The sequence below is a fragment of the Bufo bufo genome, chromosome 3 (genome assembly GCF_905171765.1).
Source record: "Bufo bufo chromosome 3, aBufBuf1.1, whole genome shotgun sequence".
In the NCBI taxonomy this organism is placed as follows: Eukaryota; Metazoa; Chordata; class Amphibia; order Anura; family Bufonidae; genus Bufo; species Bufo bufo.
Genome location: NC_053391.1, coordinates 191,905,009 through 191,930,569, shown reverse-complemented (window position 1 = coordinate 191,930,569; position 25,561 = coordinate 191,905,009). Strand labels below are relative to the sequence as shown.

General features: G+C 43.9%; 1 long non-coding RNA gene across 1 annotated transcript; it reads right to left on the bottom strand.

Annotated features, from left to right (window-relative positions):
* Positions 1-4,507: 4,507 nt before the first annotated feature.
* Positions 4,508-24,088, bottom strand: LOC120994949. The gene is made up of 4 exons (XR_005777502.1): positions 24,078-24,088; positions 22,677-22,685; positions 20,810-20,816; positions 4,508-5,872 (listed from the first exon to the last, which is right to left on the bottom strand). It is a non-coding gene; the product is annotated as an uncharacterized LOC120994949 (long non-coding RNA).
* Between the last annotated feature and the right edge of the window lie 1,473 nt (positions 24,089-25,561).

The window sequence follows — 25,561 nt, the reverse complement described above, 5'->3', positions numbered from 1 at the left end:
AGTTAGGGAGCTAATGGCATGCGCTCAGCCTAGCTGGAAGATTCCTAGCCAGGATTATTTATCCCACAAAGCCTTCCTTGCCTTGTACTCTCATGTGGCAGACGTGAGCCGCTCCCTGTGAGACTCACTATGCGGCAAGGTGCCCACCACAGTGGACACCTGGAGCAGCTCTTAAGGGCAAGGACAGTACATGTCTTTCTCGACCCACTGGGCCAATGTTTTTTTCTGGCAGTGGCGAGGCAGCACCTCGGCAACGAGGCCAGGTCCTTTTGATCCCATACGATTGTGTCAGCCTGGCTACCACACCAGGCATTTATCTGCCTCCTCCTCCATGGACACATTCCCATCCCAAACAGCAGCTGGGCACAGGATCACTCACACTACCCCTCCTTCTGGTCACATGTGTCAGGTCAAGTGTTGCCACGCCGTGTTGGAGCTGATCGGCCTGGGAGAGAGTAACCACACTGTCGAGCAGTTGCTCAAATACATCAAGCAGAAAACATTCCGCTGGCTGTCACCCCGCCAACTCCAACTGGGCAACGTAGTCAGTGACAATGGGCGCAACATCGTGGCTGCCCTGAACCTGGGCAAAATAGCACATGCTCCCTGCATGGTGCACGTCATCAACTAAGTGGCACAACACTTTCTAAATAAGTACACTGGCGAGGAACACTCTCCTGAACCTTCAGCGACAGAACAGCCTCCTGCTACACCGCTTAATCAGCAACCTAACAGGTAAAATTTAGCGTAGGTATGTGGAATCTACACTCCCTGAAGTGTATGGTAGCCGTCATGGCACCTAACAGGTAGAATTTAGTGTAGGAACCCGTCTAACAGAGATCACCTTGACGCTCGGCAGACGGGCTCAAATAATTTTGTACAAAACGATATGCCAAGTATCTCGCACTTATAGTGTAGCACTTATTATTATGCAATTTTGTACTCTATATTGCAGTTAATTGTCGCATTGCATGTTTCTGTCTTTCAATGTTGTTCCCTGCCATAGCAATGTGCTTCTGCGTTTTGGTATGTGCTGACTGACCCCCTTTTTTGGTTTTTCTTTGCAGTTTGTACTGGAGGTGTGGCTGCCTCCTCAGTCTTGCACTCCTGTCTGCCCTATAGGCTGATTTTAATTAGTGTTAGTACATAGTCAGGCCTGCTCCCCTTCACTCACTGAAGCCATGGCACCAGGAGTGGGATAGTTTGTGGACTCTCACTGCAGTCCTTGGTAGCCATTTGGCGCCGGTGATGTCGTGGAGTGGGCATGCTGTGTAACCTACACTCCCTGAAGTGTATGGTAGCCGTCATGGCACCTAACAGGTAGAATTTAGCGTAGGAACCCGTCTAACAGAGATCACCTTGACGCTCGGCAGACGGGCTCAAATAATTTTGTACAAAACGATTTGGCAAGTATCTCGCACTTCTAGTGTAGCACTTGTTATTATTATGCAATTTTGTACTCTATATTGCAGTTAATTGTCGCATTGCATGTTTCTGTCTTTTAATCAGCAACGTGCCAAAATCGCTGGAATTCGACATTGCACATGTTCGAGCATCTGTACGAGCAGTAGAAAGCCCTGAACTATTTTGTCATGCACCAGACAGCCCAAGCAGCAGAGAGCTATTCAAGGGTGTTGCTTTGAGGTCAGGCAGTGGCAGCTCATCTGAGATGCCTGTTGGGTGCTGAAGCCCTTCGAAGAGGCCACAAAGTTTGTCAGCAGGGATAACTGTGGCATGAACAACGTCATGCTTCTTATAATTATCTTAGAACATACACTGACGCTCACCCAAACAGACCACGTTGTCTTCCGCCAGTGTCCAAAACATCACTTTTGTCGAAATGAACCAAGTCTGGATTCAGGAGGATTTTCACACTCCTCCGGCTGATTCCGATGTAAAGACCTTGCCTTGCTGATGGTATCTCATCTTGCCACTGTTGCGGCCTGTCTGCCTACCATCATGTTCTGTACGACTGCTGCTGCGGCCTGCATTGTGCCACTAATGCCACTTTCCAACCATCACTCTTTGTACGGCAGCTGCCACCGCCTCCATCATGTCACTGCTGCAACCTGCTGACCATCTTCCATAAGGCTGCTGCTGCCTTTCTGCCAACATGTACCATATGGCTGCTGCTGCTACTTCTTGCTGTTAATCCCTTACTACCACCACCATTAACGCAAAGCATCTGCCGCCACTATCACTACTACTAATACAACCCATAGAGACCCTTGTATGTTAACATGCTATACTGCTCCTGCTGCCACTATATCCAAGCAAGTTCGGTTCAACCTGAACTGATTTGGGTCTGAACCGAACATTTAAGAATTCAGCGAACCAGACCTGAAACAAAGACTGGTTCGCTCATCTCTAATCTAGTTCCATCTAGAATAGCCCACGCAGTACCGGGCTACTCTCCCAACTGCTTCAGGGTTTATCAATCTGTAGGCGACGTACTGCGTATCTTGTGGGCCTGCCCTTAGGTTAAAAGGCTTTGGATCATAGTTTATAACCTCATTAACAGGTTATAATATTCAAAAGGACCCATGGCATGCATTACTTAACAAGATAATTTTAATACCAAGAATCCCCCCAATCTCCTGAAGATTAATAGGTTTCCTTTTCTTGGACACAAAACAAACAATTGCAGTGGCCTGGAAAAAACCCTCCCTGGACTTTTCAGAAGTGAAGCACAGACTAGATTTTTATATGGTCAACTAAAAATTTACCTCCATTTTTGCAGACCTTCATGATCAATTCTTAAAAATATGGGCACCTCAGGTGGAATACTCCCTTCTTAGGGTACTTTCACACTAGCGTTTTTCTTTTCCGGCACTGAGTTCCATCATAGGGGCTCAATACCGGAAAAGAACTGATCAGTTTCATCCCCATGCATTCTGAATGGAGAAAAATCCGTTCAGGATGTCTTCAGTTCAGTCACTGAACGGCGTTTTGGACGGAGGAAATACCGCAGCATGCTGCGGTATTCTCAGTCCAAAATTCCGGATCATTAATTTACATTGAAATGTATTAGTGCCGGATCCTATCCTTTCCGGTCTGCGCATGCGCAGACTGGTAAAACTGAATAAAAAATAGAAACTGATCCGTTTGTCCATATGACAAAGGAGAGAGGGATCAGTTCTTGCAATGCATTTGTAAGACTGATCCGCATCCGGATCCATCTACAAATGCTGTCCGTTTGCATGCAGATTGCCTGATCTGGCAGGCAGATCCGGCGACGGAACTGCTTGCCGGATCACTCTGCCGCAAGTGTGAAAGTAGCCTTACTCTTTCTAATGGACCTCTGCTAATTACGAATCTACCTATACGTGCTGGTGAGTGCCTACCTTGAGTCTGCCACTCCAAAGGAGATCCCTTTCCCTTCCCCGTGGCTTGTCTGGCACCACCTGATATGATTAAATAGTGGTAACGACAGGATACTGGCCTATACATAATGCTTTATACCACTGTCATTTCTACTACCTCAATACGGTTTTGTCATTAGTTCTTTGGCCGACCTGATGATGGAACACTGAATTGTAACTTCCAATTGACCAAATACTAATCATGGTGCCTGCCACCCGACAGAAGCCTCCCCCTTAGTTTGTTTTTAGTCTACTTCCCCTGTTTGTCGGTTATCCGTGTTTCTTTTCACTATACTTCCTTCGTTGGCCATAATAACCATTTTCAATTGGCCACATAGTGGCTAGGGACATTATGCACCGTTTGTCCCCACATAGTTCTACTCTGACAGAATTGTTCCTACCACACCTTACAATGTCTTATTTTTGGTGGTTCTTACTTATATAAAATGTTTAAAATCTTAATAAATGAATAAATAAAAAAACTAAGCCAGAACAGCTTTTTTTCCACCTCGCCTCCCAAAAGCAAAATATCAATAAAAAAAATCTTATGTACCCCAAAATGGTACTAATAAAAAGTACAGTCTGCAAGAAAGCCGCTTTGATTAATATGGCGTAGAAAATAAATAAAATGCAGTGACACAGGCAGTTACTTGTAGTTCTTTATTCATAATAAATAGATAAATCATATATCTGTTATCCAAAAAACTCTTTCAAACCTATGTACAAAATAAAACTTAGTGCTAGTTGTGGCATACAAAGTGCTTCATAGTAAACAAGGGCATCAAAAGACTGCAGGAGATGGAAACCATATGTACTATCCCCTCCACACTCCAGAATTCTCACAATAAGGGCCTGTTCACACCACGTATCCGTATGTTCTCAACGAGGCTTCCGTCACAGTTCACAACTGTGTTGGTTATTTCCACTGCTCTGCTCAGTCACAAAGAAAATAATGGGTGCGCCGGATCCCCGACAAGATGGAGACCAACGGCACCTGGCAGACTCCATTAACCATAACTGGTCCATTGGGTTTCCTTCATGGTGTCTGGCATTTTATCGAGAAAAACAGTAGAACATACTGGACATTGAATTATGATAGGGCCTTCTAAAGGGGTCCGTTTGTCTCCAACAGGACAGACAAACTGTTTTTTTAGACAATGAATGTCTAGGATGCTACAGGTCAGACATCCCCTTACAGCGTCTGTCTGCAACCATTTTTTGTTCATGATAAAAAAAAATTACAAATTTCAACAGAAAGAGAAAACGTGGTGTGAACTTAGCCTTACAAATATGTTGTAAAAACTAGAATCCCTGGTGCTTCCATTACTCCAAATCCTCCTGCTCCGAGTACATAGAATCATATGTAGATATCTCTACATACTTTATCCGTTGCCTCCCCTAGCTTCCTTTTTTAACGGAGGCGAAGGGACAGAGTGGAGAATGGATAACACCAATGGATATACAGTACACTATAGAGATGGACACAACGCCAGCCAAACTCCTGCAGTTTCCAGAGATTTATTCTGAACCCAAATATGAGAATGTCATATCTACATTGCTTGCTCCAATGTGATCCTTGAGACTGCTTAAAATCCAATCAAAGAGGACCCTTCAGCTCCCCCGACATGTCGGTTTTTGTCAACTGTATACCCCATGAAATAATTCTGGAGTTTATTTTCTTAGAGCTCTGCTTTGTGCCATTCCTTTGTTATTCCTCCTAGAAATAGATGAATAAATTGGGTGTTACCAATGAGGGATGTGTCCCTGCACAGTCTGCCATTGTCCAATCGTGATGACACACTCCTCCGATAAGGGGAAATATGAATTCATTTATACATTTCTAGGTGGAATAACAGATGAATGGCACAATGCAGAGTTAGAAGAAAAGATGTTCCAGATTTGTTATTTTATGGGGAACACAAGTGTGTCAGGCGAGGTGACCGGTCCTCTTCAACCTACAGAATAAAGATTCAGCTTCAGAATTGGGGGTGCACTTAATAAATGGGCCTGCTGGGGAAAAAAAGTGAAGTAGCCCATAGTAAGCCGCTAGTTTCTATAGGATACAGCAATTGCTTTCATATTGCTGTGCTAGTGTACTGCAAGCAGCGCTTTTTTCCCCCAGCTAAACAATGTAAACATGATGGAACTTTACTCCATTATAAATCAATGGGGCCCTATTGGCGTCATGTGACAGATCCGGCACAGTTTCAAGGCTTCCATTTTTAATCATGCAGAGTTGGGCACATCCCAATGTAGTATTGCATTGTAGTGTCTATTATCGTTCAGATCTATAAAAATAAAAATAAAGTGCTCATGCAAAACATACAGATGCAGCACTCCTTAACCTGGCATGCTATTCAAGCAGCGTGCCATGATGCAGCTACGCTATTAATGTATCATAGCTGCGTGACATTAATGATGTAGCGCCCTGCGCTGATCAAGGTAATAACTGCTACACATCTGTAAGTCGCTGCTACTGGAGAAAAATAATATTAAAAAAATCTGGCCATCTATCCATCTAATTTTTATTTTTTTTCCGGAGTTTACATTCATATGTCTGAAAGAAGACCAAAAAGCACAACAACAAAAAAAATTACAAAAAAAAAAAACAAAAACAGAGGACAAAGGAATGGGAATATTAAAAAACCCATTTACAGAGGCCCTAAGTAACCCTTTGAGCCTTACTTAGGGCTCAAGCACACGGCCGTTGATTGGCCGATCCGTGCATTGGAGACCGCAATCTGGCAGCATCAGTGTGGATTTCGGCTGAAGACCCATTCAACTTGCATAGGTCTGTGATCTGTCCGCAGCGTAAAAAAGTAGTGCATGCACTATTTTGCTGTGCGGAGGCATGTAAAGAAACCTACGGAGTGCTTCTATGGAGTTCCGTGCCTCCGTTCTGCACCGACCTTCCAGATTGCGGACCCATTTAAGCGAATAGGTCCGCATCCGTGACGCGGGGTGCACACTGTTTGTGGGCAGCAATATGGACACGGCCGGTCAACGGCCATGTGCATGAGCCCTTATAGTGCTGAATTCTAGATTATAAAAGCCTACAGTATCTGTTTACTATGCACATGTGCAATTCGGCAGGAGTACCATACAACAAATTAAAGGCGTATGGTGTGTAATCTCCATATTTCCTTACTGGGATATCTTCCCATCTTTGGCAAAAAAAAAAAAACATACGGAACGTATAAAGGACAAAAAAAATAAATACAATAAAAAACTTCTGTAAGCAAGCAGCCATTTGTAGTTCACACCACACAAGCAATCTAGAGATCCATATCTCATATTTGAGAGCCCTTATACATAAGGAAATAATTCCACATATTGAGAGTGCTGCCACAGTCATAAAAAGAACTTAAATTAATAGGTTTTAATAAAATACACCCCCTTACCTTACATTAGCAAGAGTTCCAAAATATTACCCTACATAGAAATCTCCAGTTCATAAATAAGATAATTACCTTTTCAGAATATACAGACGAGACAGTAGTCGTACATAAATTTACAAAACTAAAAGCCGAAAAACAAAGAAATCTTAAAATGGGGTTTGTCATCCAGACTTGATCATTCATGGTGGAAGCTGCAGGAAGCCATACATAACTACTTTCCCGGAAAAGAGTAGTATTGCATGCCGGCCACTGAAGTAAATGGCCAAGCATACATTGCATGGACGGGATGGCTTTATCTCTCTGCTCTCGAGAACACAGGGGTCCTGTGCGCCCCTTTCTATGATTTCCATATACCCTAATACGGGCAGGGCTTGTAAGTCAAAATGAAAACATTTGTACCAATCTACAAAATGAAGGCAAACAAACCACAGTAAATCCCATAGCCAATTTCAATTAATTTTTGAATTAAAGTATGACGTGTTGCGTGTTTATGCATTTCTATCTAGCACTATCACTAAGCACACTTGATGGGGTTAATTTGGTCATGGGATCCTAAATGTATGGAAGACAAGGCAGTTAGAGAAGCACTCTAGTAATCTCTTTTCTATATAGTGCAGCTTTTATAATATAGAGGGTCGTATGTATGCTTTGTATATGCCTGTTTCAGTTGGTGTCATTTATGTGCTGTCTGCCATCTTGATTCCCCCCCCCCCCCACTAATATGGATTCCCTAATGCACCCTATCTTTCCCATTATGCCTCATCATGGAGCACTTGCTCTGCGTGTTATTGGATGGCAGCAAATGATAAATCAAGTGTCATAGAACTGTTGTCCCATAACTCACACTGCAGAGTCTATCTCTTCATATGTGATGCAGCTTCAGGCCGTCTCCCCTGTCTCCTTGTGGGAGGGGAAAGCAGTGTGAAGATGCCACTCATAGAAATACACTGATAATTCTGCACACAGCACACACACACAGCATAGACTTTTAGCACGAGTCGGGGGGGGTTAAACTGTGCCCTGTGATGAGATCTGGCTGCAGTTTTCCCTATATTGCACAGAACCACAATGTTTCTGGACCAGTACAAGTTGTTGCCGTGTTTTGAACCACACCTATCCCTGTCATTTTTATGACATTTAGCTCCATGGACTTCAATAAAGGAAAAGACACCAGGGAAAACTTGCATAAAAAAAAAAAATATATACCACATGATGTGATATTCAATAGCGGCTCTGCCCTGAATGCTTTCCCAGTCTTTAGGACCTAGAATTTTTAACACTATCCTTTCCAGGGAGTGCGGCTTAGACTGGTCGGGGGTTAAGAAGCGGACAGGAGATGACAAAGCAAGCGGCACCTTCATCCAGCGGTTTTGCCAACCCAAAATAATGGCAGGCTGTATTCTCCGCCTGCAAAAACTAAGCTGCTGACACTCCCCACAACCCGCAGTGTTTCCTTACATACATACATACAATATATATATATATACACATGGATACAACACATATTCCCTTATGGAGAATTTTCTTCAAGCACACAAATGAACAGACTCCGTCTCAGCTAAATTTTGTTGCCGAGGCAACTAAAGTGGTTAATTGCTCTCCAGGGCCCTTATGAAGTGCATCAACATTTCCACCTCTCCAGGTTATGTCTATGGATCTTCAAAGTAAAGATTTACTTCCTGAAACCGAGATTCTTGTATGGAAAGTTTTGACTTGTCTTGAGGAAGGTCTCTTGGAAAAGAACATATGTATAATCTGGAACAAATCCAATCACGGGCTACAGTGACATGGCGAAGGAAGTGGAGAACAGCGGCGTTTCACTTGATAGAAATCTGAGGACGGAGCAGAGGAAAAAAAATAAAGAGATCACTAGAAGTTGGGTTTGAATCATACCAACATGACTTTGCCATTGTCCCAAATAAAATAAAAATGTAGCTCCGTTTTTTTTAGAAATCATTATATAAGCGTATAAAGCTTTTTAACCAGCTTAAAGGGTCACTTAGATTTCAAAAAAACTTTGTTATGTCACAGAGACATATCAAAAGTTTTGATCAGTGGGAGTCTGAGTGCTGAGACCCCCACCGATCCCTAGAACGAGGAGAGAGAAGCTCTCACATATGGTGCTCTTTCTCCTGGCTGCAGAGGATCGAATTGAGACGGGTCCATAGAATATATGTGAGCGCTTCTCTCCCCTCATTCTAGCGAGTGGTGGGAGTCTCAGCACTCAGATGCTCACTGATCAAGACATTTGATACATCTCTAAAACTCAGTGACCCTTTAAAAGGACTTCTCCAAGAGTTTGCAAAATTTGGCAGGGAGCAGGGGCAATAAATAAAAAATAAAAAGCTTAGATTTAAAATCTCCCCATGATCCCACACCACAGCTCCAGTCCCCACTGCCTCGATCCTTGCTGACCCTGCAACAGTCACATGCCATTTATCATTCTCATAACTGCTGCAGCCAATAACTGACCTCAATGATCATGTGCCAAGCACACTTGACCGCTTAGGGAAATGATTGGCAGCATTGGTCACAGGACGGATAATTATGATACAATCAGTACAGTGGGGAATGGGGCAGCTGTGGGGACCATTTAAAAGACAATTAAGGTTTTTTTATTTTTCATTTTATATTGCCTCCAGTTCCCTACAAAATTTTGCTTTTTAATAATCTGTATTATCTTATATGGTAAAGGTGCTGTTGGGCCCCTTGGCCACCAATTGTGACTTCAACCCACATAATTATGCCCCAGCATAGTCCTCAGCTTGTCACACTTGTAATAGATATCCGTTTTCTGCAAAGCCAAAGAGTCAAAAACAATATTCTTTTCTATTTCGATTTTGCCATGTTCCTTTCAAGCATATATAGGAACATCTAAAGCAGTTCTGTTGTGTGAGGACCCCACCATACAACTTTCCATGGTCAGCCTCATGGGCCTTTGTTTGGCTAGAGTAGGATATTCAGATTAACTTTTCTTTAAACTGAGGGATTTAAAGGAAATCTTCAAAGCACAAATCATTTGGCTTGTTAAGCCTAGTGCGGGGCCTAAGGGGTTTGTGCACGGCACAGGATTCTGGAGGATCATACACTGCCCCTCAGGCCCTGTGCTCGGCACAACACAGTATACTGCCAATAAACCCTGCAGCATGTTTTAATTACCGGTAATGAGCATTTGCTTTCGCTTGCAAGAATTTGATCCTCTACTTTCAAGTTCCTGGATCGATACAAGGCTGGGCGTTGTGTCACCTTCTTCTGTTGTAGTCTCCTGCTGTTGGCCTTCCACTCTTTCCCACACATATTCCCCTTCCAATGGAGTCTCAGCCACAAAGTCAAAGTTCCATGTGCGCCTGGCTTCCTCCAAACCGTTGCTCATAACGGTCTCAAAGTCCTTTTTAAGTTGTTCATGGTCCACTTCTCCAAAAAGCTGCCGACAAACCTTTTCACCACCACCATTAGTCTGTAAGATGGCCCTGGCAGAAAACATATTGTCTGGAAAACAGAATAAATTGTGAAGGTAAGAAATCCAAATATCACAAACATTAATAATACTTGACTAAACGGTGATCAAAAAAAAATTATATATATATATATATATATATATATATATATATATATATATATATATATATATATACATACATACATACATACATACATACATATACACACACATACACAGACCAAAAGTTTGGACACACCTTCTCATTCAAAAAGTTTTCTTTATTTTCATGACTATGAAAATTGTAGATTCACACACTGAAGGCATCAGAACTATGAAGTAACACATGTGGAATTATATACATAACAAACAAGTGTGAAACAACTGAAAATATGTCATATTCTAGGTTCTTCAAAGTAGCCACCTTTTGCTTTGATTACTGCTTTGCACACTCTTGGCATTCTCTTGATGAGCTTCAAGAGGTAGTCCCCTGAAATGGTTTTCACTTCGCAGGTGTGCCCTGTCAGGTTTAATAAGTGGGATTTCTTGCCTTAGAAATGGGGTTGGGACCATCAGTTGCGTTGAGAAGTCAAGTGGATACATAGCTGATAGTCCTATTGAATAGTCTGTTAGAATTTGTATTATGGCAAGAAAAAAGCAGCCAAGTAAAGAAAACCGAGTGGCCATCATTACTTTAAGAAATGAAGGTCTGTCAGTCAGCCAAAAAATTGGCAAAACTTTGAAAGTAAGGGCTATTTGACCATGAAGGAGAGTGATAGGGTGCTGCGCCAGATGACCTGGCCTCCACAGTCACCGGACCTGAACCCAATCGAGATGGTTTGGGGTGAGCTGGACCGCAGAGTGAAGGCAAAAGGGCCAACAAGTGCTAAGCATCTCTGGGAACTCCTTCAAGACTGTTGGAAGACCATTTCATGGCTACTTTGAAGAACCTAGAATATGACATACTTTCAGTTGTTTCACACTTGTTTGTTATGTATATAATTCCACATGTGTTAATTCATAGTTTTGATGCCTTAATAGTCATGAAAATAAAGAAAACTCTTTGAATGAGAAGGTGTGTCCAAACTTTTGGTCTGTACTAAATATATATATATATATATATATATATATATATATATATATATATATATATATATAAAGAGAGAAAGAGAGATTAAAGACAAGGCTGGCACTAAGTAGATTTGTAGGATGCCTAATGGTATAAATGATGTTCCTGGGCCCAGCTGTGAGGTGCCTTTGTGCACTATGGCATCTCACTGTAAATTTGAAAAGTGAGTCACGTGTATGGTATAATATTCAATTATGGCGCTGCCTATGACAATGCAACTGCAGCCCCAGAACCATGTATGCCCATTCTGTGAAGCCCCCAATCATCAGGCTGGCGCTGTTGTGGGGGACTCCTGGTCTGTGTTATGACTAATACTCTTTCTTCAGTGATCTTAGAATGCCTGTGGCCCAACCTGTCAGGCCCACTACGGACAAACCTGATTCCTTTATCATATTATCTTTACTGTGGCTGAGGGACTATCTTTAACCACCTCAGCCCCCCTAGTTTAAACACCCTTAATGACCAGGCCACTTTTTACACTTCTGACCTACTTTCACCGTTTATTGCTCGGTCATACAATTACTGTTATTAATCGAAATTTAACGAAATTTTTGCAAAAAAAAGTCATTTTTCAGTTGTAAATTTTTTTAAAAAAACGACATCCATATATAAATTTTTCTCTAAATTTATTGTTCTACATGTCTTTGCTAAAAAAAAAAAAAAATGGTTTGGGTAAAAGTTATAGCGTTTACAAACTATGGTACAAAAATGTGAATTTCCGCTTTTTTAAGCAGCTCTGACTTTCTGAGCACCTGTCATGTTTCCTGAGGTTCTACAATGCCCAGACAGTAGAAAACCCCCACAAATGACCCCATTTCGGAAAGTAGACACCCTAAGGTATTCGCTGATGGGCATAGTGAGTTCATAGAACTTTTTATTTTTAGTCACAAGTTAGCGGAAAATGATGATTTTTATTATTTATTTATTTTTCCATACAAAGTCTCATATTCCACTAACTTGTGACAAAAAATAAAAAAAACTTCCATGAACTCACTATGCCCATCACAAAATACCTTGGGGTGTCTTCTTTCCAAAATGGGATCACTTGTGGGGTAGTTATACTGCCCTGGCATTTTAGGGGCCCTAATGAGTGAGAAGTAGTTTGAAATCAAAATGTGTAAAAAATGCCCTGTGAAATCCTAAAGGTGCTCTTTGGAATGTGGGCCCCTTTGCCCACCTAGGCTGCAAAAAAGTGTCACACATGTGGTATCGCCGTACTCAGGAGAAGTTGGGCAATGTGTTTTGGGGTGTCATTTTACATATACCCATGCTGGGTGAGAGAAATATCTCGGCAAAAGACAACTTTTCCCATTTTTTTTATACAAAGTTGGCATTTGACCAAGATATTTATCTCACCCAGCATGGGTATATGTAAAATGACACCCCAAAACACATTGCCCAACTTCTCCTGAGTACGGCGATACCAGATGTGTGACACTTTTTTGCAGCCTAGATGCGCAAAGGGGCCCAAATTCCTTTTAGGAGGGCATTTTTAGACATTTGGATCCCAGACTTCTTCTCACGCTTTAGGACCCCTAAAATGCCAGGGCAGCATAAATACCCCTCATGTGACCCCATTTTGGAAAGAAGACACCCCAAGGTATTCAATGAGGGGCATGGCGAGTTCATAGAAAAATTTATTTTTTGGCACAAGTTAGCGGAAATTGTTTTTTTTTTTTTTTTTTCTCACAAAGTCTCCCTTTCCGCTAACTTGTGACAAAAAATTTAATTTTACATGAACTTGCCATGCCCTTCACAAAATACCTTGAGGTGTCTTCTTTCCAAAATGGGGTCACATGTGGGGTATTTATACTGCCCTGGCATTTTAGGGGCCCTAAAGCGTGAGAAGAAGTCTGGAATATAAATGTCTAAAAAAATTTACGCATTTGGATTCTGTGAGGGGTATGGTGAGTTCATGTGAGATTTTATTTTTTGTCACAAGTTAGTGGAATATGAGACTTTGTAAGAAAAAAAAAAAATATATATATCAATTTATGCTAACTTGTGAAAAAATAAATAAATGTCTGAATGGAGCCTTACAGGGGGGTGATCAATGACATGGGGGTGATCAGGGAGTCTATATGGGGTGATCACCACCCTGTCAGTCTCCATTCAGAGGTCCGTATGTGTTTTGTGGATCCATGGATCGGATCCGCAAAACACATATGGACGTCTGAATGGAGCCTTACAGGTGGGTGATCAATGACAGGGGGTGATCAGGGAGTCTATATGGGGTGATCACCCCCCTGTAAGGCTCCATTCAGACGTCCGTATGTGTTTTGCAGATCCAATCCATGTATCCGTAAAACACATACGGACGTCTAAATGGAGCCTTACAGGGGGGTGATCAATGACAGGGGGGTGATCAGGGAGTCTATATGGGGTGATCAGGGGTTAATAAGTGACAGGGGGGGGGTGTAGTGTAGTGTGGTGCTACTTATTACAGAGCTGCCTGTGTCCTCTGGTGGTCGATCCAAGCAAAAGGGACCACCAAAGGACCAGGTAGCAGGTATATTAGACGCTGTTATCAAAACAGCGTCTAATATACCTGTTAGGGGTTAAAAAAAATAATTGCATCTACAGCCTGCCAGCAAACGATCGCCGCTGGCAGGCTGTAGATCCACTCGCTTACCTGCAGTTCCTGTGAACGCGCGCGCCTGTATGCGCGCGTTCACAGGAAATCTCGTGTCTCGCGAGATGAAGCACGGATGCGCCCAGGAGGAATGAATCGACCGCCGCCAGGACGCATCCGTGCGTTAGGCGGTCGGAAAGGAGTTAAAAAGCATCTGTCAGCAGATTTGTACCTATGACACTGGCTGACCTGATACATGTGCACTTGGCAGCTGAAGGCATCTGTGTTGGTCCCATGTTCATATGTGTCCAAATTGCTAAGATAAATTATTTTAATATCTGCTAATGAGACTGGGGGCATTGCCGTTACTCCTAGAGCCTCAGCTCTCTCTGCAACTGCTGCGCCCTCTGCACTTTGACAGGGTTAGGCCTCATGTGGTCCGCAAAAAACGGAAGCCGCCCGTGTTGCCTTCTGCAATTTGCGGAACGGAAGCCGGCAATATAAAGCGCGGACAAGAATAGGACATGTTATTTTTTTTTAGCGGGGCTGCAGAACGGAGCAACGAATGCAGACAGCAACGGTCGTGTGCATGAGGCCTTAGGCAGTGAAAACATCAGAAAAAGCTTTTGAAAATATCTATAAAAAAATAAAAAAATATATATACGGTATTTAAAAACAGAAAAATTCTAAATCACCCCCCTTTCCCAGAAACATAAAAAATAAATAAAAATAAAGACCCCCACATCCCAAAACCCCTTAATATTTAATTATAAAAATATTTATCCTATATGGTGAAAGCTGTTAAGTTAATAAAAATAAAAAAAAATCTAAATGGCTGATTTGTTGTTTTCTCATAGTCTCCCCTCCAAAAAATTGAATAAAAAAAGTCATACATACTTTATGGTATCAATAAAAACTACAGATTGTCCCGCAAAATATTAGCTTTCACACAGTTCATATACACACAGTGTGTATAATATATTTTGTAGATATGGGGGGGTCGGAAGCACAAATATGTTGCCGAAATTTCTGCGAGTGAAAAAAAAAATCAATTTCGAATGGGACTTGCAGAAAAATAACGTGCTTCCCGCCAAACAACCCCATTCAGCTGGAAACTTTGGAAACAAAATCTGCAGCTTGTGACAGCGTCCTACTGTAAATGTACTTCTACCAGTCCTTCTGGTAAAAATGTAGAGTTTTGCAAAGGCAGAGCGTGAAATGGACCTCCATTTCACAGAAGGCTTGTATAAGAGTCATCCCTTTTGTAGAGAAAAGAAAACAAGACAGTGCGCCATTAGCTGCATTGCCGAGGAAGAGGAAAACAGAGCAGATAAAAATAGTCCTGTGTGCCGGTATCCTATTACTACTGCCCCCACCCAGTCCTGACATCAGCGCACAGTGAGTCAGTCATGTTCCAGCTTGCTCAAACATGCACCTTGTCCTCACACTTGAAGGAACTTGTCTGAACAAGCCTCATGAAGATTACCAGATGCAGCATCAGTATAGAACTACAGCTCCCAGCAGGCTCTGTACTACTCGCCCTGTTCTCGGTTATTAAGTACAGAAACACTATTCATTTCTAATACCTATCCATCTCGTATCTAGCATTTACCCATCTATCCCTTCCAACTTTTAAAAAAGCCCAAAGTGGTGGCTTTTTTTTCTTTTTACACTAAGCCATGCGTCTAACTCTGCCCAATGCCTATCTATACACGCTCAGTTCCCTTTATGCCCCCCACACAATAGTTATACCCCTTAGTGCCCCCACACAGTATTTATGTCCTGTAGTGCCCCCACACACAGTAGAATAACCCCTTAGTGTCCCCTCAACAGTGCTGCTCTGTTGCCCCCTTAGAGCCCAACTTACAATAATGTAGCCCCCTTACAAGGGTGAAGCCCCTGTGCCGTTAATAACACTCACCCGGCCCCTTTCCCCCAGTGAATGGAGCATATCCTGCTCTCCCTTGCAGCAGGTGCAAGAAAGTGATGTCATCGCACCTGCTGAGCTGGGCACAAGAGGGCACAGGCCGGGAGATGCTAATCATTCCCCGGCCTGTGCACTCCCTCGCACAGCCCAGCAGGCGCAATGATGTCACTTCATTGCGCCTTCCTGCCGGTGAGAGTACCAGCCAGTCAGTGGTGGAACTAAGGGCTCCCTACATCCCCACTGCATTCAACTGTATCGGCGCCCTCAGGACCCAGATACAGTTGAAAGTGAGACATGCCTCAGAACCCCTGGCACTGCAGGGCAGCCGCCAAAATCCAAGATGGTTGGGAGGTATGATCTATCCCATATCCATCTATCTACACACAATGAACGCTGCTACGTAGCGATCTGTGCAGATGGCAATAGACTACAGAGAGTAGTAATATCCATCACATGGTGCAGATAAGAGTAGTGTTAGGGTTAATCTATGGACCAATTCTTACAGTATGTTCATAGAGACTTTTAACACTTAGAACTTACAACTAAAGCAGAAAACCCCTATAACACGAGCATTCGTAGCAGACACCATATAGAGTCCCATCTCACGAGCTGTGTGTCCAGACTTATTTATATCTATAGTAACCAAAACAGCTGGAAGCTATGGAAAACCCCTCTGATGTCTATGATAAACTGGAACATTCTGCAACATTAGTGATGTCATCTCCACCACATTGAGACACTTGTTTTCAATGTCTATAACCGAAGGAAATGCCGAATATAGGATTTCAAGGACGGACTGGAAGATTATTAAATTGAGGAAATTGAATGTGAAAGAGCAGAGCATAAGGAACCAGTCTCAGCGACTACCCAGTGTAGAACCAGTGCCGCAACTCTGGAGTCGGACCACCGCCAACCTGAGGCCTCTTTCACACGGGCGAGTATTCTGCGCGGATGCAATGCGTGAGGTGAACGCATTGCACCCGCACTGAATACCGACCCATTCATTTCTATGGGGCTGTTCACAGGAGCAGTGATTTTCGCGCATCACTAGTGCGTTGCGTGAAAATCGCAGCATGCTCTATATTCTGCGTTTTTCACGCAACGCAGGCCCCATAGAAGTGAATGGGGCTGCGTGAAAATCGCAAGCATCCGCAAGCAAGTGCGGATGCGGTGCGATTTTCACGCACGGTTGCTAGGAGACGATCGTGATGGAGACCCGATCATTATTATTTTCTCTTATAACATGGTTATAAGGGAAAATAATAGCATTCTGAATACAGAATGCATAGTAAAACATCACTGGAGGGGTTAAAAATGTATTTTAATTTAACTCACCTTAGTCCACTTGATCGCGTAGCCCGGCTTCTCCTTCTGATCTCTGTGCAGCAACAGGACCTGTGGTGACGTCATTCCGGTCATCACATGATCCATCACCATGGTAAAAGATCATGTGATGACCGGAGTGACGTCACCACAGGTCCTGTTGCTGCACAGAGATCAGATGAAGACAGAAGGAGATGCCGGGCTACGCGATCAAGTGGATTAAGGCGAGTTAAATTATTATTATTATTATTATTTTTAACCCCTCCAGCGATTTTACTTTGCATTCTGTATTCAGAATGCTATTATTTTTCCTTATAACCATGCTATAAGGGAAAATAATACAATCTACACAACACCGATCCCAAGCCGATCTGTGAAGAAGTTTGGGTACCAAACATGTGCGATTTTTCTCACGCGCGTGCAAAACGCATTACAATGTTTTGCACTCGCGCAGAAAAATCGCGGGTGTTCCTGTAACGCACCCGCACATTTTCCCGCAACGCCCGTCTGAAAGAGGCCTGATACTAATGGACTGACCTAAGGATACATCATCAATACTACGTCCTGGAGAACACCCTTCATGATCATTTTCACTTTTACTCATATCACGATGCAGATACAAGTTAGGTATGGTGTAATATTTTCTGCGAGATAACACATTATGTCTTTCTTACATAAAAGTATTTGACAGTCTACCAGCAGTTGCTGGATGAATGGCGTTGGCGACGTGCCATTGGCCAGCGCTCAAATTCTCTTGCAGCTGTTTTTTCAGGAATGTCAGGCTGTCAGATATCAAAATTATTAAGCCCTAAACAGTACATAGTCATCTGACCATTTTCATTCATAAAAACTGACGAAAAACACAAATACCAGATTATGTTTTCATTTAAAATGGTTTTACTGGTAAGAAGACAAAAAAAAAAATTACGGATATTACTGATCTATTACAATGGCCTATACTTGTTTTATCTGTCTTAGGCCTCCTGCACACGACCGTTGTGTGCACCCGTGGCCGTTGTGCCGTTTTCCGTTTTTTTTCGCGGACCCATTGACTTTCAATGGGTCCGTGGAAAAAAATAAATAAAAATTAATCGGAAAATGCACCGTTTTGCAGCCGCATCCGTGATCCGTGTTTCCTGTCCGTCAAAAAAATATGACCTGTCCTACTTTTTTGACTGACAACGGTTCACGGACCCATTCAAGTCAATGGGTCCGTGAAAGAACACAGATGCACACAAGATTTGCATCCGCGTCCGTAGGTTACTTTCATACAGACGGATCCGAAGATCCGTCTGCATAAAATCTCTTTCAGAGCTGAGTTTTCACTTCGTGAAAACTTAGAACCGACAGTATATTCTAACACAGAGGCGTTCCCATAGTGATGGGGACGCTTCTAGTTAGAATATACTACGAACTGGGTACATGACTGCCCCCTGCTGCCTGGCAGCACCCGATCTTTTACAGGGGTCTGTGATCTGCACAATTAACCCCTCAGGTGCTGCACCTGAGGGGTTAATTGTGCATATCATAGCCCCCTATAAGAGATCAGGGGCTGCCAGGCAGCAGGGGGCAGACCCCCCCTCCCTCCTCAGTTTTAATTTCATTGGTGGCTAGTGCGGCCCCCCCTCCCTCTATTGTATGATTTTCATTGGTGGTACAGTGTGCGGCCCCCTCCGCCCCCCTCTATTGTATTATTTTCATTAGTGGCACAGTGTGCGGCCCCCCCCCCCCTCCCTCTATTGTATTATTTTCATTGGTGACACTTAGCAATATTAGAAGCATCATACTTACCTGCTGCGCTGTCTGTGACCGGACGGGAGCTCCTCCTACTGGTAAGTGACAGATCATTAAGCAATGCGCCGCACAGACCTGTCACTTACCAGTAGGAGGAGCTCCCGGCCGGTCACAGACAGCGCAGCAGGTAAGTATGATGCTTCTAATATTGCTAAGTAACCAGAACTGCAGTAGCGTCCTGGTTGCCATGGTTACCGATCGGAGCCCCAGCGATTAAACTGGGACTCCGATCGGAACTCTCCACTGCCACCAATGATCGGGGGGGGGCCGTGCTCCTCCTACTGGTAAGTGACAGGTCTGTGCGGCGCATTGCTTAATGATCTGTCACTTACCAGTAGGAGGAGCTCCCGTCCGGTTACAGACAGCGCAACTATTGCTAAGTGCCACCCATGAAATGAATACAATAGAGGGAGGGAGGGGGGGCCGGGGGGGAAGGGCAGCACACTGGCCACCAATGAAAATAATACAATAGAGGGAGGGAGGGGCCGCACTGGCCACCAATGAAATTAAAACTGGGGAGGGAGGGGGGGTCTGCCCCCTCCTGCCTGGCAGCCCCTGATCTCTTATAGGGGGCTATGAAATGCACAATTAACCCCTCAGGTGCAGCACCTGAGGGGTTAATTGTGCAGATCACAGACCCCTGTAAGAGATCGGGTGCTGCCAGGCAGCAGGAGGCAGTCATGTACACAGTTCTTAGTATATTCTAACTTGAAGCGTCCCCATCACCATGGGAACACCTCTGTGTTAGAATATACTGTCGGATCTGAGTTTCACGATCTAACTCATATCCGATGGTATATTCTAACAGAGGCGTTCCCATGGTGATGGGGACGCTTCAAGTTAAAATATACCATCGGATTGGAGAAAACTCCGATCCGATGGTATAGGGACTCCTGACTTTACATTGAAAGTCAACGGGGACGGATCCGTTTGCAATTGCACCATATTGTGTCAACGTCAAACGGATCCGTCCCCATTGACTTGCATTGTAATTCAGGACGGATCCGTTTGGCTCCGCACGGCCAGGCGGACACCAAAACGACTTTTTTTTCATGTCCGTGGATCCTCCAAAAATCAAGGAAGACCCACGGATGAAAAAACAGTCATGGATCACGGACCCCGTTTATGCAGACCTTAAAAAAAAAAAAACGGTCGTGTGCAGGAGGCCTTAGTTATCTGCTTATTTTTGTTAAATCTTCATTTTCTGTTATCTTGGATGACATTTTGGGGCTTTGGAACCAATTACTCAAGTTACAATGGTTTCAACATAAAATTGTCATCCTGGAACCAATTAATATTGTATCTTGAGGGACCACTGTATTATCAATGGAGATGCTGGAATTAATGCTGTAACTACAGCACCACAGTATGGATCCATGGGAGGTCTGGTGAGGTCTACCTGTAAATGTTATGTTCTTCTATCCAGCAAAGCCCTGATTAGGTCAAGTCCGCACTTCAGGTATTTGGTCAGTTATTTCCATCAGTTAGGGTCCATTCACACGTCCGCAATTTTGCGGAACAGGTACGGACCCATTCATTTTCAATCAGGCCGGAATGTGCTGTCCGCACTTCCGGATCCGCACTTCCGTTCCGCAAAAAAATAGAACATGCCCTATTCTTGTCCGCAATTGCAGACAAGAAAAGGCATTTTCTATGAGAGTGCCGGCGATGTGCGGTCCGCAAAATGCGGAATGCACATTGCCGGTGTCCGTGTTTTGCGGATCCGCAAAACACATACGGACGTGTGAATGGACCCTTATTGTGAGCCAAAACTCAGAACAGGTGGAAATCTTTCCATTATTCCTGATCTCTGGTTAGGCTTCACTACTGGTTTTGGCTCACAATAACTAATGAAAATAACCGACCAAATAACTGAAGTGTGAACAAGGCCTTACACCACTAGACCACCATGGCTCAGGCCGTTGTTGGCCTCTGCCCGTGCTGCAGACTGCAAATTGCGGTCTGCAATGCACGGGCACCGACCATGTGGCTGCTGTATGCAGACACAGACCCATTCACTTGAATGGAGTCTGCGATCCATATCCGATGGTCCACACCGCAAAAAAAGTACCCCGTAGTGCTTCTGTGGGGTTCCGTGCCTCCATTCTGCACCGCACCTTCCGGACTGCAGACCCATTCAAGTGAATAGGTGCATCCGTAATGCAGTGCACAAACCGGCAGTGCCCGTATATTGCGGACCGCAATACGGGCACTGGCCAACAAGAGCCGTGTGCGGGAGGCTTTATGCAAATAAGGTTTTCACTGCATCATTACATTTGGGGCACCATGGCTCTGCAAGTAACACCGCCCTGGCCTCCCTCTACTCCGATTGACAGTCCCCAAACTTCATTGCTGGTAGCAATGACACAGGGGAAATCAGGTGCACCCAATGGAGCAGCTCCGTCCACTGAAAACCTTATTTGCCCAAACATATTTCTCAGGATTAAAGGACCAGATTATCACAAGAAAGTTAAGATGTGTGGCATCTACTCTACACCAGGATTACCGATTTTGAAGGTGACAAACTCCCTTTAAAGGCACCAAGGGGGCACATATGCCAGGCATTAGATTTTGCTCTCGATATTGCCAAGTGTCGAGACGCGTAAGTAATGCTGCTGATTATTGAAGTCAATATCCTACTTTGCCCACAAGATGGCAACACGTAGCAGAATACTAAACGTTAATGTTATTATTTGAAAATTCACCTTCCTTTTCGATATACTGACCGTAGATGGACACGTGAATCCTACAAGATCCTAAAAAAGGTTTTATCTATTTGTTAATCAATGGCTATGAAAGTTTTTGACATCTTTTGGTACACAATCGACGTGTAGTGATTGACTGTAGATTAAGTTGACCTATGGACATGAATCATGACATTATACCACATTAACGTATATTTGATATCACCACGCCGGTATAGCTGATGTCACCAGGTCATACAGTCATTTTCTTAACTGTTTATACAATTGTGTTGTTTCATGTTCTACCGTTTGTGCCGCTTTGTGTTCTACTGTTTGTGCCGTTTCGCGTTCTGCAGTTTTTCCCTCCATTTTTAACTGAAGATTAAAAATGGAGGGGAAAAAAAAAAAAAAAGAGGAATTTCCCTTTCCATGAGTTGTCAAACTCCTCTTTGTCATTCACCACAAGGAAGAATAAAAGTTCAGCAGACAGGATTACACTTGTTTACAACAAATCATATGTTCTTATCTCCACTTTGACCTTGGACTCCAACACTATCTGCAGTCTGGCAGGGACACTGTATCATGGTAAACTGCCGTAATAACGCATGCTAACGGGCAATTATGGTGGTTTTTATTACCTGTAATGTATATTGCTCCTTTCCATTTAATGCTTTAGAACACTGACCTGGTATGACACTGATAGGGGATAAGTATGGAAGAGGACTGATGGCTGACACACAACCGTCTCATATACCTGTATGTAGACCCTGAACAGTATGAAACGGGACTTGTCTGGTATGCAGAAAAGTTAACTCAAATGAGGGACGTCTACGTTAATAGTTTATAATGAATGTGCCGTGGTCATTCCGTGCAGGGAACAGATCTCATGGACTGCGGTTACAAGACGTAAGCAGTTGCATGGGCATAGTCTGTCATCACAGATTACAGGCAATGTTAGGTCCAGTTAACTTAAAGGGGTTGTCCAAGTTCCAATTTGGGGGCCAAACTGCAGTAAGGCAGTTGAAAGGGTTTTCTGAGATTTTAATACATCTGGGACCTCCATCGACGCGCTTACGAGTGCCGCGGCCTACTCCATGCTCACCAAGCACAGCGCCATACATTGTATAGTGGTTGTGCTTGGTATCGCAGATCAGCCATTCCCTTCAATGGGGCTGAGCTGTGCCTAAGCCACGTGGCCAATGAACGTGTCCTCACGCGTCCTAGGGAAAGCAGCAAGAAGGCAGTGTCGCTCATTGGAGAGCTGGAGCCTTCTCAGCTGATCAGTGGAGGGTCCTGGGTGTAAGAACCCCTCCGATCAGATACGGATGATCTTTCCAGAGCATAGGTCATCAATATCAATATATCAGAAAACTTCTAATTAAAAAATTAAACACACTTTCAAACCCCCTCCTTTCCAACGCTGCAGGTTCAGTGATGTCCTGTATACCACTCATGACGCTGCAGTCAATTACTGGCCTCAGCAGTCTTGTGCTGTACACCGCTCAGACTAGTGATTGACTGCAGCCAAAACATTACAGCTTCAGCCTGACCCCCTGCAGTTTGCCCCCCAAAAACTGGAACGAATACAGCCCCTTTCAGGACTCATCTAACACTGCTATATTGATGGCCTATACCTGAGGACAGACCATCAATATAAAAATCTTGGAAAACCCCTTTAAGCAGCTTTTCAGTCTTGGTTACTACTATTTTGTGCCTATAGCTCCTACATAACGCAGATCCCTGTGTCTTCATGGTAACAAACGCGTGGGAGACGGATGAAAGAGTTAAATGCAGGCCCAAAATGACAGAATATTTTTTATTGAAGACTGCTTGCTTTTTTTAAATTTAGATGCATTGAAGTATACATCTAAATTAGTTGTAAAAATGCAAAGCTATAAATCAAGAAAATTTAGAATTTACCACTAATGCTAATCACCTTTATACTGTCCATACTAACAGCAGAATAAGGCCTCATGCACACGGCCGAGAGCGGTCCGTGGTAACCCGGCCGGGATGCCTTCTGACAGCAGGAGTGCGCTTCTGCAATGCCAGTCCGGTATCTCACAGACGTCTGCATGAGGCTTTAGGAGTAAACTGTAGGACCAGTCTTAGGAACTGTGTACCCATGAGGTAATCTCCAGTAGATTGGCCTCTTGCCCGTTGTTGACTTTTTATCTCAAGAAATTAAACAGTAGGGTGTACTCCATCTTATGTTAACTCCTTTACAATAGATAACACTATCACACTTTTATTACCAGCAATCATGATACCGAAACCCCCTAGATGTCAAACTTCGCGTTCCAGATTTATTTCAGAATAACAGCAACACGAGGAAACCTAGTGTACAGAGGGGCATCCCAAATCTGACATTATGAGCCATGCATTGCTGGCTATTGAGACTTTTCTATCCTTCACTATTTTCATAGAAATGGGGGAGATTTATCAAAACTGGTGTAAAGTAGAACTGGCTTAGTTGCCCACAGCAACCAATCAGATTCCATCTTTCCTTTGCCTAAACTAGCATTGAAAAATGAAAGGTTGCTATGGGTAACTAAGCCAGTTCTACTTTACACCGGTTTTGATAAATCTACCGCATTTCTATGAAAATAAGGATAGAAAAGTCTCAATGGCTTCTAAGCCCTCAATAGCTAGCAATGCATGGCTCATATGAAGTGTCATAGCAACCAATCAGATTCCACCTTTCATTTTTCAACACTCCTTTGGAAAATGAAAGATGGAATATGATTGGTTGCGCTGGGCAACTAAGGCCTCTTTCACACTTGCGTTGTTGGGATCCGGCATGCACTTCCGTTGCCGGAGGTGCCTGCCGGATCCGGAAAAACGCAAGTGTACTGAAAGCATTTGAAGACGGAACCGTCTTCCAAATGCTTTCAGTGTTACTATGGCACCCAGGACGCTATTAAGGTCCTGGTTGCCATAGTAGGAGCGGGGAGCGGGGGAGCGGTATACTTACAGTCCGTGCGGCTCCCGGGGCGCTCCAGAATGACGTCAGAGCGCCCCATGCGCATGGATGACGTGATCACATGGATCACGTGATCCATGCGCTTGGGGCGCCCTGACGTCACTCTGGAGCGCCCTGGGAGCCGCACGGACGGTAAGTACACTGCTCCCCCGCTCCCCACTACACTTACCATGGCTGTCAGGACTTTAGCGTCCCGGCAGCCATGGTAACCACTCTGAAAAAGCTAAATGTCGGCTCCGGCAATGCGCCGAAAACGACGTTTAGCTTAAGGCCGGATCCGGATCAATGCCTTCCAATGGGCATTAATTCCGGATCCGGCCTTGCGGCAAGTGTTCCGGATTTTTGGCCGGAGCAAAAAGCGCAGCATGCTGCGGTATTTTCTCCGGCCAACAAACGTTCCGTACCGGAACTGAAGACATCCTGATGCATCCTGAACGGATTACTCTCCATTCAGAATGCATTAGGATAATCCTGATCAGGATTCTTCCGGCATAGAGCCCCGACGACGGAACTCTATGCCGGAAGACAAGAACGCAGGTGTGAAAGAGCCCTAAGGCTACTTTCACACTGGCGTTTCTGGGTCCGCTTGTGAGATCCGTTTCAAGGCTCTCACAAGCGGCCCAAAACGGATCAGTTCAGCCCCAATGCATTCTGAATGGATAAGGATCCGTTCAGAATGCATCAATTTGGCTGCGTTTGGTCTCCTTTGCGTTTTTTAGACGTCACTAACACGCAGCTTGCAGCGTTTTGGTGACCGTCTGACTATGCGGAGCCTAACGGATTTGTCTAGACTTACAATGTAAGTCAATAGGGACGGATCCGTTTTCACTGACACAATATGGTGCAAATGAAAACGGATTCGTCCCCCATTGACTTTTAATGTAAGTCAGGACGGATCCGTTTTGACTTAGACTTTTTTTTTAAAGAATAATGCAAACGGATCCGTTCTG